This window comes from Cyclopterus lumpus, chromosome 22, assembly GCF_009769545.1.
Source record: "Cyclopterus lumpus isolate fCycLum1 chromosome 22, fCycLum1.pri, whole genome shotgun sequence".
Taxonomy (NCBI): domain Eukaryota; kingdom Metazoa; phylum Chordata; class Actinopteri; order Perciformes; family Cyclopteridae; genus Cyclopterus; species Cyclopterus lumpus.
In genome coordinates this window covers 7869163-7879960 of record NC_046987.1, presented here as the reverse complement: position 1 = coordinate 7879960, position 10798 = coordinate 7869163, and positions in this window count along the sequence as shown.

The window sequence follows — 10798 nt, the reverse complement described above, 5'->3', positions numbered from 1 at the left end:
CAGTTAATCAACCATCATGTGTACTACGAGTTTGTAGGTGTACCTCCCCGTCCCTCCCCACAGCTCCTGCCAGGTTTATGGTCAACGCACAGCCGACGGCAGGATTTAAGAGAGTTCTGCCACTCAACAAGCTTTTCAAGTTTGTATTCCCTGTAACACTCTATAAATAGATGACTGAGTAAAGCCTGAGATTTTTTTAGATCCATTTTATTTTAATTTTTTTTACAGATAAGAAAAAGTGAATTGCATTTGGATGGTTAACATTTAATAAATTATATATACGCCCTTGAGATATATTTCAAGCTGCTCTAATCAATATGTTTATATTAACAATGAATCAAATGACAATGTGGAAAACATAAGGACTCATACCATATTCTGCAGTTTCTCAGTTCCACACAGCCTTTTAGCATCTTTCAGCACCTTGTTTTGATTTTACAGCCCACAACTTTACAGTTTTGCTTCAGTTTTCACTGCTCTCATCAGAGTTGTTTCCAGCTGCAGCAGACAGCAGATGTTTTCTGCAACAAAAAAAGCAGTTGTAATCTACCTGCCCAGCTCCAAACGAGTGCAGACAAACAAAGTTAGTGACTACCTGGTGAAGCATTCAGCTGCTCAAGGGTTGGGGGAGATCAAAACAGAGCTAACGGCTGAGTGAATGAATGTTACTGCGTGTCTGCCGGATGTGCAAACCAGCAACTGTTCAACTTTATATGATTATTTGTCAATATTGTGGTGATTCCAAGTGCTCAAACAATATATTTATCGTGGTTAACAAACTAAAGTATCACAATAACTCTGTTTCCAAAGGTCTAGTTTGCCTGATCTACCACCTGGAAAAAGGAGAGAAAAAAAGAATCGTGCTTAGTTACATGTCAGCTTCCCAACCAAAGCCATGTTAATTTATTTTCACTTCCCTAATGGAAAAATATTCTCCTAATTACGGTAAACAGAAAGTTGCTATTTCATATGGAATCATTCATGTTTGATGCCTGACCCTGATAAGACACTTTTGAAGTTCCACTGTATATGTTGTAAATTGTTTCTTTGAGCTTGCTCAAGTACCAAAATCACCCCTGCTTCACCCACGGGAATAGCGAGCAGAGCGGCGACCACTCCAGTACTTGGAATCTGGGCCAAAAGTTTCTAAACATCTTTTCCTGGTGCCTAAAATTAGCAGCATAATGAGGTAGTGGCTTCCTTGACTCTGAACTAATACCCCATCCCTGTGGGACAGCATGATGTGGACTAACACTCGAGATCAACAGCAAAATCTCACACTGACACTTAAGGCCCCCAGGCTGAACATTTAAAACTGAAAGAATTAAACTCCAGTGCGTTGATAGGAAAACTTTAGGATGAATTTGCTACATAAATATATAGTAAATGTACAAAAGTATGAACGGTTTTGTGATATCCAAGGTTTAGTTTTTTTCTAAGCTGCAAACAGAACATGTCTAAGGTTGCAAACAGAACCCAGAGCAGTGAAAGTGTCCTCAGCAGTCTCCCTCACCACTGTTTCCAGTGTACACCTTCACTAAAACAAGTTTTATGTGGACTCCAGGACGGCTGGGGAGAATGGAAAAGACATGCTTAAGTAGACTCCACTTCATTATTAAACCCATAGGTCACATTTAATTGCACTTGCATTAATCTGTTTTATTTCAACTAATGAGTACAACCATAAATTTAACTGAAGGTGAGGAATTTTTATGACCTTCAGCAAACTTTTGATCAGGTGCTGAAGCTGTTCGGGGGAAAACGAGGTGGAGGATCTTTATTGTGTACAGTACAGTGTCCGATTACACAACGGTTTGATTTTCAGCTCTCATTAGGAATTCTCCATCACACGTAATGGAGGCCTCTTGGGTTTAGTGGACTTCTTTCTTCCACCCAGGTCCACCTATAGGGACAGATAATCTTACAAAAACACTGGTTGCATGTCATTTGTGCCTAGAATTTTTGAAAATGTATAGCAGGAAACTACTGGATTGCTGGGTTTTTATGACATCGTTAGATTGAGCTTATCAGCTTTTGTTATATAGTCTTTAACATCCTTATTCTGAATTGAAAATGAATTGCTCAAAAACAATTTGCTCACCACAAAAAGGATTTGAAAGATCATAAAAAATCATGAGTTCATACAGCATGAACATTTTTTAATTGTTCATTACAATGGGGACTTGTGGAGAAGGTTTCTTTTCTGTTCTCATGGGAAATGTTTATGACATAACATGGCAGCTCAAATAACCTGTGAATTTAAATCAGAAATCAGCAGTTGCCTCGTACACTTTGGGAGAAGGCATGGAAGGAAGAAATAAATGGCATGGATGGCTCATCCAGCAAGCCATCTGACACCCAGACAGGCATCTCTTGGTGAACCCGAGACTTCCTCCGGTCCATTGACTCCGGGACGCCTCTAGAACCGAACATGTTCTCAAAACAAACAGCACAACCTGTACAGGAGTCCAGACCCGGACCTAAAGAGCCAGACACTGGGATTGCCTCTGACAGCTGTTTCCTGTTATGTAACTACACACAGCTGCTATTTCTAAGAGAGGGCATCTTGGTGTTGTAGACATTTCCAAGGGTCAAGAGGAAGAAAAATAATGCAGCTTTAATAGTGACCAACGATGGACCACCAAGGTTTCCTCCTCTAGCATGCAACGTTCTGAGTGACCGAACATGTCAAGCATCTTCACAGGATTTCTCTCTTTTAATGAAGTTGTAGCTATTGAAAGTCAGATTGTGGAAACTTCGGTAGAGTGGCCATCATCCTATTCATGTGATTGTCCATCACACTAATTGTCTCATTATTAAACTAATAGGGTTCCAACAGCATTCGTTGTCAGTAGTTGTTGCAAAGTAAATGCAAACCAAATCAACCTAAATCAATTTAAGCATTTGTTGATTTCCATCAATGTAGCAAGTAATATATCAATATTTTCATATTGTTAAAGTAAGTAGACAGACAGTAGTTATGCATATTGTGTTCATTGGTTGATGAATCCATGAACATCCTAAACCCAACACAAATATGTTGAATAGCATAGTGTTCTTGAGGCTTCAGACGCATTAGACTTGTTGACATTTTGCTCAGGAGAACAGAAGATAAATGAGGGGGCAGTAATGGCTGGGAAAAAGGCAGAATATTTGGCCGCCATTCTCTGTAAATATTGGTTCAGTTTATTTGAGGTCCCTCCACAAAATAAACATTTTACATATTGAACACATTATCATACTGGGTACTGTATGATACCATGTGAACATGTCTTTAACCTCCATGCATGGCCGACGGGGGGAGAGAGAGAGAGAGAGAGAGACCACCCTTAGAAAGAGAGGAATGGAAGTCACTTAATGTGGACGTTCGTGTCCCTTTGAAATGCACCATTTGTGATGGTTATCAGACGCAGCTCAGTGGCATCACAGTCCAGCCTTCACTAAGGAAGTCTCTGTGTCATGTATGCAGTTAGCTGCTAGTTCCCAAGCTACGTACTCCTGAATCTCATGACTAATTAATACAGTGAAAGCAAACATTCAACAGCTCTACACTAGCAGACAACACGTCTCCTCACAGGTTGCGTCTGTAAAATGACGATTCCAAAATGGCCCCAAGTGACTGTGACTGCACCACCGTGAAACATGAAAGCAGTACATTATGACCAAAGAACAATTGACTCAAACATGCTAACATTGAAATGACACATTTTATTTCCGTCCTATTTACCAAAGTCAGTGGAAAACTAAAGACGTGTCGCAATAAAGCGCATAAGGACATGTTAATCTGTGCTAACAGATGCCTGTGGAAAGATTAGAATGGCAAGGCGATAGGTCATAACGGAGGAGCAGACCTTGTAACAGGAGGCAGATTGTAGCGCTTCTCACACTGCTCCCGCGGGAGCTAGCAGTGTGTGTAAGCTAAGCTGTTACTTTACCCAATTACTTTTTAAAGCATTACTGTTTCTCGAACACCTATGCCCATGAATACACCGAAAGAGGCTTTACACATCTATATTGTAAACCTTGCAGTTTAGTCAGGTGTTGACCAGCTAGACAAGCCCGTCTAACATGCTACAAGAAGAAGAAGAAAAGGACTCGATCACACGCTGGAATGCCTCCACGGGTCAGGGGTATTTATTGATGACATCTGTTCTAGGTTAAAGGGCCACAGAAGGTACAAGTACATATGGAAGTCTCTTTTCACAGTAGAGGCGGCTTTTCCTCCACAACTGCGGATGTCCAGGGTGTGTGTCTCTTTAACCACATACCTGCTCCCGCCTTACACCTCAACCCTCCACACATGTCCAGTGACAGCCATCCATTGAGATTTATCAGGGCAAGATTTATGTTTTTAGCAGCCGGCTCTCGCTTCTTAGTAGCCGTGCTCACTGCGGGCGGTGTTTTTCTTCCTGCACATTCTTATTAGTTTAGTTTATTACAGCAGCACGTCTGGTGAGGTCATTTATGGCCAACCATGGTGGTATGACAAACTCATTTATAATGGTGAGGCTTCAGCACATTGAGTGAGATCACTTGTGCCTTCCTCCCTTTCCCTCTCAGCCCAGCCACCGAGCTCCACAGGTAATGAAATCATGTTTGTCTGTATATTTGCGCAGGAATACGACGGACCGGGGGATCACTGTTGTTGGTGCGCAATCGCTGGCTGGGGGCCCATTTCACACACTGCTGAGTTTCTTCTCCCACAGTTGCTAAACACTATTGAGATAATACGAGAAAGGCGGCAGGTCAGGACCACATGCTGTTGATCGCCGACTGACCGGTTGGAAAACACGGTTTCTCTTAAGGCTGTGGATGAATAGGTTGGCTAGAATATGAAAGATTTGATCTGCGTATTTTCTTTCACCTGCATGCAAATGAAGGCTAAAGCAAACGGGGTAGAGGTTTGGAAACCGTGTTATTCATGAAGACGATACATTTGCATGCTACTGAAGACAAAAGTTTATTTTTTTTTACTAATTTGTTGTTTTTAAAACTAAACTGCAATTAATCATAGTTTTCTTAGTAGGGGCGAAGAGACTTTGAAGGATAATTATCAGCTCAGCAGCATGTGTTCGTCTCAGCACAGGTTCCCCGCTGTTATTGAACTTACGACCCTGACCCCGGAGGGACGTGTTCAGACATAGATAGAGGGCAGCAGAGAGATTTAGACATGCTTATGGAACCTGTGTGGTCTCCAGATATGCAATGTGCAGTCCAACACACACATTCAGGCTTTGGCTGAAACCTAGCCGTGATTCATACCAAGTATCCATCTGGTAGAATACCCAGCAGTGTTGTACCCAGCTCTCTGCAGTTCACATCCAGGAGAGAAAGCACGTCGACAGAAGGAAGCACAAAGGAATAAAGCTGTCCAAATCCCAAAAGATGATGATGCCACATAATTTGCTTATTTTGTCAAGGAAGCGCCTGCTCCGATAGATGTGTATATTTAACATTTTCAGAATAAGAAATTACGGCAAAATAGGCAACGTGTAAAGACTGGAACTGTTCCACGTAAAACAAGGATCTCTGTTTTGCCAAACCTTTAAAAATCTATTTTCTGTGTCAACATTTTATACAATTCAGTAAAAAGGTTCCGTGAAGATGTGACATTTCATCTGTTTTGCTTTTGCTTTCTAAATCTCACAACACTTCATATCCATTTGTTAGAAACAACTTGCTTATTTTATGAAGAGGGAGGGATTAAATTGCAATGCATGCTTTGTATTTTGAAAGGCGGTGGAAAATGTGCTATTGTGAACGCTGGTGATCTTTTCTCATGAGGATTTACTTTCCTTTGGTCGCAGATTGTAACAGGAGTCGTATCTGTGGCAACAACTTCTCACAGTGCGGCGAGGGGCGCAAGCGACAATAAGGAAATGTTACTCATCATTTCATAAAAGTGGATCATACCCAGACTCTTAACAGATATTTATGTTTTATAAAAAACAGTCTCGCAATTTCACCAACAGAGTCAGTGACGGGGGCGTCTTTTACCAACGCTGAATGAAGGCAGCTGAAGAGGATTAGGCTAAATGTCCTTGGAAAAAAGGGCTCACCACAAGAGTAAAGGAAAAAATGTACAGCACAACATTGACCACTTGGTGTGTTCCAACAGATACAAGCACCAGGTTTGGCAATATTGTCTTGCATGCAGAAATGCAGAATGAAAATTCTCCTCAGGGATTAACAAGAGTAAATGTTGACACTATTACAGCGTTTGCCACCAGGAACTGAACACAGCTTTACCAGTAGTAGTATCTACTGGACTGATGCCATCAACTTGAAACTTAGCCCAGTTATGGTGTTGATACACACAGGCAGTCTATAGTGTTCCCCTATGGAGACAGATGTCAAGGTCAGTGTTGATGTACAGCTGTGTTGTCAGCAGCTGGAGGCAGTAATGTGCCAATAACAGCGTTGAGATTAAATGGAAGGTTTGGACATTGGATGACTGACAAATGGGAAAGTTCTGCACCAGGAAATATATGTGTCATTTGCCGAGTGGAAATCATTTTTTGCGTTGACATATAACCGACGGTTAATTTGCCTTTCGGCATGCAGAAAAGCAAGCATGGATACCATTTCCACTTTCCTCCTTTACCACCCATGTGGATGTCTCCTAGATTGAGATACCTCCCTCCACTGCACACTGTCAATGTGCCCTCATGTAGGACAAACCCTGCACAATCAGTTGTACCACAGCCTATTTAGATTTCTCGAGATTGGAGAAAGCACATTTTGTCAAGCAAAAGAATAAAGTGTGAAAGAATGATGCTGCCGGCAATGAGGATAAAATTCATGCTGCATGGGTGGCATTTTCTTTTTAATTGGTATACAGTACATAAAACACAAGATTCCTGGATCGCTGATGGCCCTCCAAAAGATAAATAATAAAAATACAATAGGTGTAGTAAGAATAGGAACATACTTTACCACCAGGGTAAATTTTAGGGTTCGTATCACATAGATGAGGAAGGAATGTTTAAATATCTGAGATGCAAATCCAGCTTTCCAGCTGTTCCAAAAAAAAAAAAACTGGGCACGAGAGATCATGTTATACAAGTTTGTGGGGATGTGCAAAAGAATTTTTTCAAAAATCATCAGCAATCATTTTAGCCACATCCATCCAAACCAGTGGAAAATAAATGATATGAGGACGTGCTGACATGTTGAAGTTTACTCTAATTCTCCTTTGGCTCACATTCCAATGCTCTAGCCACAGAGGAAGATCTTTGCTCCCATCTGGCTCACTGTGCAGCACTGAAGTGCAGGCCAGCTCAGTTCGGTCATTAAAGAAGTAAATCCAACTCACAACAGTAATTGCTGAATGGGTAATATTGGAGAAAAGCCTTTAACTGGATTCAGGAGACTGACTGACTTATGATACACATAGAATGAGATTATTTTTTCATATAAGATATATATCTGAACTATAGTCTATATTTTCATCATTATCATGAATTACAACATATCGTAGATGCAAGTATCCTAACAAATAAAACCATGTATTACAATGTTATATTTAATCTGTAAAAGGAGAATTATTGGGTATTTTATTAACTGAGTCTATTTGTTCATGAATTCTAAATTGGTAGTTGTATACATAATACTATTGGATTTCTCTCTGTCTACCTGAGAACTGGGAGTCCCCCCCCCCCCCCCCCCCTCCCTCCTCCACCTGCAGTGTTGATCCTCTAAGCCTCTGGATCCGAAAGTAAACAGACTGACTCTCGGATATAAAGAGGGACACTCACAATATTTAGTTAAGTGACTCGGGCAGGAGGAGGGTTACTCACCTGAGTACTGGGAATGGCTTTTGTGTGGCTGGACAGGTCAACAACATATCCATTTTCACTAGCGGATGGGAATGTGTTTGCTTAGGCCTATCTCCGGTCTCATGGAAGCCCAACTCATCCTGAATGGATAATCTATCGCTGATAGTATCTTCAATCAATTTTTCAGGGGACCGATTTTAAATTAGTTCTAATTAATGGAGTTTCTGTTGTTGCCTGCTTTGAACTTCTTAGGAGACAACATCTTTAGATCGGATTTAAGCCTCCCAAACCTCATTAGCTGTAGGTTGAGGTGAGAAGACCCCTCTGTTCAGGGCAGGTCAGCACCTGTCACACCCGGCAAAGCTCTTCTCTCAGCAGCGTCTCATCTTCTGCTTTATCTACTCTTCTCTCAGATAAGCCAGTCTTAAACAGATATATGAGAAACCTAATATTGCGATCCTATTGGATGAAATGAGAGGAAAGAGATGCTGACAAAGTGTGCAAGAGTGCTAAAATGAGTAAGGCCCAGTGACTTGTGTTTCATGTGGGCTAGCTGAAAGATGGCACCCTGTTGACACTGTCTTTGTCTTTATTTCTCACCTCCAAAAGTAATGATCAGTAGACACAGGGCGGTAGGGATGGCAATGTCCAGCTGCTGTTCGGTCCACCACTTTGGTTCAGTTCAAAATATCTCCCTCGCATCCATTTTGCCTTCTTTGTGATCCTACTGACTTTAGTGATCATCTGGGTTTTCACGCAGGCTGCCATTTTGGGGTTTTACTGATATCTCTTGACTATTGGATGGATATTCATGACATTTGGTACAGACATTCACATACCCCTCATAATGCACTCTAATAACTTTATTTCAACTCGTGCCATTTTCGTCCAATATTTTGTTCATAACCAAATACCTTCAAAACAATATTGCTATTCGATCCGCTGAGGCTGATCCAGCGGATTTATTATTGTGAACCAGTAGAATATTAGTCTTGTGGTGGCCCCAGTTGCTCCCCAGGCGCTTCACAGCAGCCCACTGCTCCTAAAATGCTAAGGATGGGTTAAATGCAGAGGCCAAATTTCATATATGTATGTATGTATATGATGAATGTAAAACAAATTTGTTTGTTAGTAGTCTCACGCCGTCAGTTGTCAAAACACCATAAAAAAGAACCATCTTTAATTCCAAGTTTTAAAACCTTAAACAGCTTGGTTGATATCAGCTAATACATTTTTAATTGGATGCCTGTTGTCATCAATAAACCTAATAATGAGGCTAAATGATGCTCCAAAATTTTTTTCCAAGAACACAGTAAAAAATAAATCTCCCATCTGTCACCTTACATAATTACAAATACAAACAACCCCCCCTGTGCAAAGTAATCTTTTAATTTCAGCACCAGATATTGGGCAGATACATTCTCTTAAAATTATAGCTGTTTAAACTAGACTTGCTTGACATGATTGATTGTTTCGATGACAGTATTAGACATGATTACAATTGTAAGTCATTTAGTCTCAATTCATTACTCTCTTTTATAGGGTGAGGTTTGGTTATAAATTATCAACCGGAACCCCGGGTGTTACAAAACACATATTAGGGTTGACAGCTTGTCAAAGTGAGACTTGACTAATTACAGTTCTCATCTACCCCGGGGAAGAAGAAAGTACTGAGGTATTTGCTTGCGTTCCTCATGTCTATTCACTTTGTCGGGACAGGATGAGCAATCCCACAAATATCAGTCAAGTATGACAGCAGACACCAGCTGACTGATGCCTTGACTTTTTTCTTGTGTTTTTTTAAACAAGAAAATGTCTCTGCTACTGGTTGTCAAAGACCACAAACCTACATTATGAAGCTTAACTGGGCCTCAACAGCTATTAAACCTCATTTACAGTATCAGCATAGTCTTTTGCAAATTATACACAGTCTCTGGATCGTGCGGACGATAAGGAGTCTCCCCGGAGATTGAGGCAAATGGCTCAATTTGGGCTTTTCAGACGCACTCACAGGGAGCTGTGCTTGTGCCTTCAGTCGCCAGCCTCGCCATCCTGCCTTTTATAAGGCGGTTAGCTGTGTGGTATCTCCACCTGAGATCAGCAAGCACCAACAAAGAGTCAGCGTTCACATCGACAGATAGATCCTGGAGCAGGGAGGGGGGCCCGGGGGTGTTCAGACTTAGAGTTGTTGAGTTGGGCAAGAATGCCTCGCTGGTGCCAAGTTTTATTTTGGTGTAGGTCCATTGCGAAAGCAACCTCAGAGTGTGTGGCATTATGGAGGACATCCAAACGGTTAAGATGGAATTGCCTGATTGTTACTGAGACCTGAACCCCACCGTTCCTGAAATGATTTCTATCAGCCAGCACTCCTTGTAGCACACAGCTATTCATTAAAGATGGTTATCTGCGGGCATGAGACGAGAACAGCGTTTTCAGGGGCAGTCAACGAGGCAAGATCATTGGGTAGCATCTAAGATTGGCTCAGATGAAGTTGTTCTACATGTTTGTTCACAATTAAGACCTTTTAGCTTAGATGTCATCGAGAGAAAAAGGGGACTAATGACCTTGCACTCATAAAGCGCAAAAGCGAAACGAAATCGGCCACCGTACCATAAAAAATAAACATAAAATATCTCAGAGATGCAACAAAAGATCAAAGCAGCGCTGCTATGAATTAGCTGCGCACAGCTCCCTTTGGGCACAGCGTAGCATGCAGCTGCTTTTATCTCTGTGAATGTCATATCTAGGCCCTATATTTTGACTGTGTTCACGCAGCAGCTCATGTGTCAGAGCTGGAATTCATCATTGTTGGTTCCTTTCATGGTCGATCGATTGCATGTTTAAGTTAGAGATTGAGGGTCAATATTTTTCCAGGGATAAAGGCGATAAAGTCTTAATGCATTATCAGTCTGCCAATGTAACCGTTTGGAGATTGATTCAAAATTGTAAAGTTTCACAGCAGCTTGTGCACTCTTACTGACCTAATGAAGCAGCAAACACTTCCTGGTTCATTAGTGCAG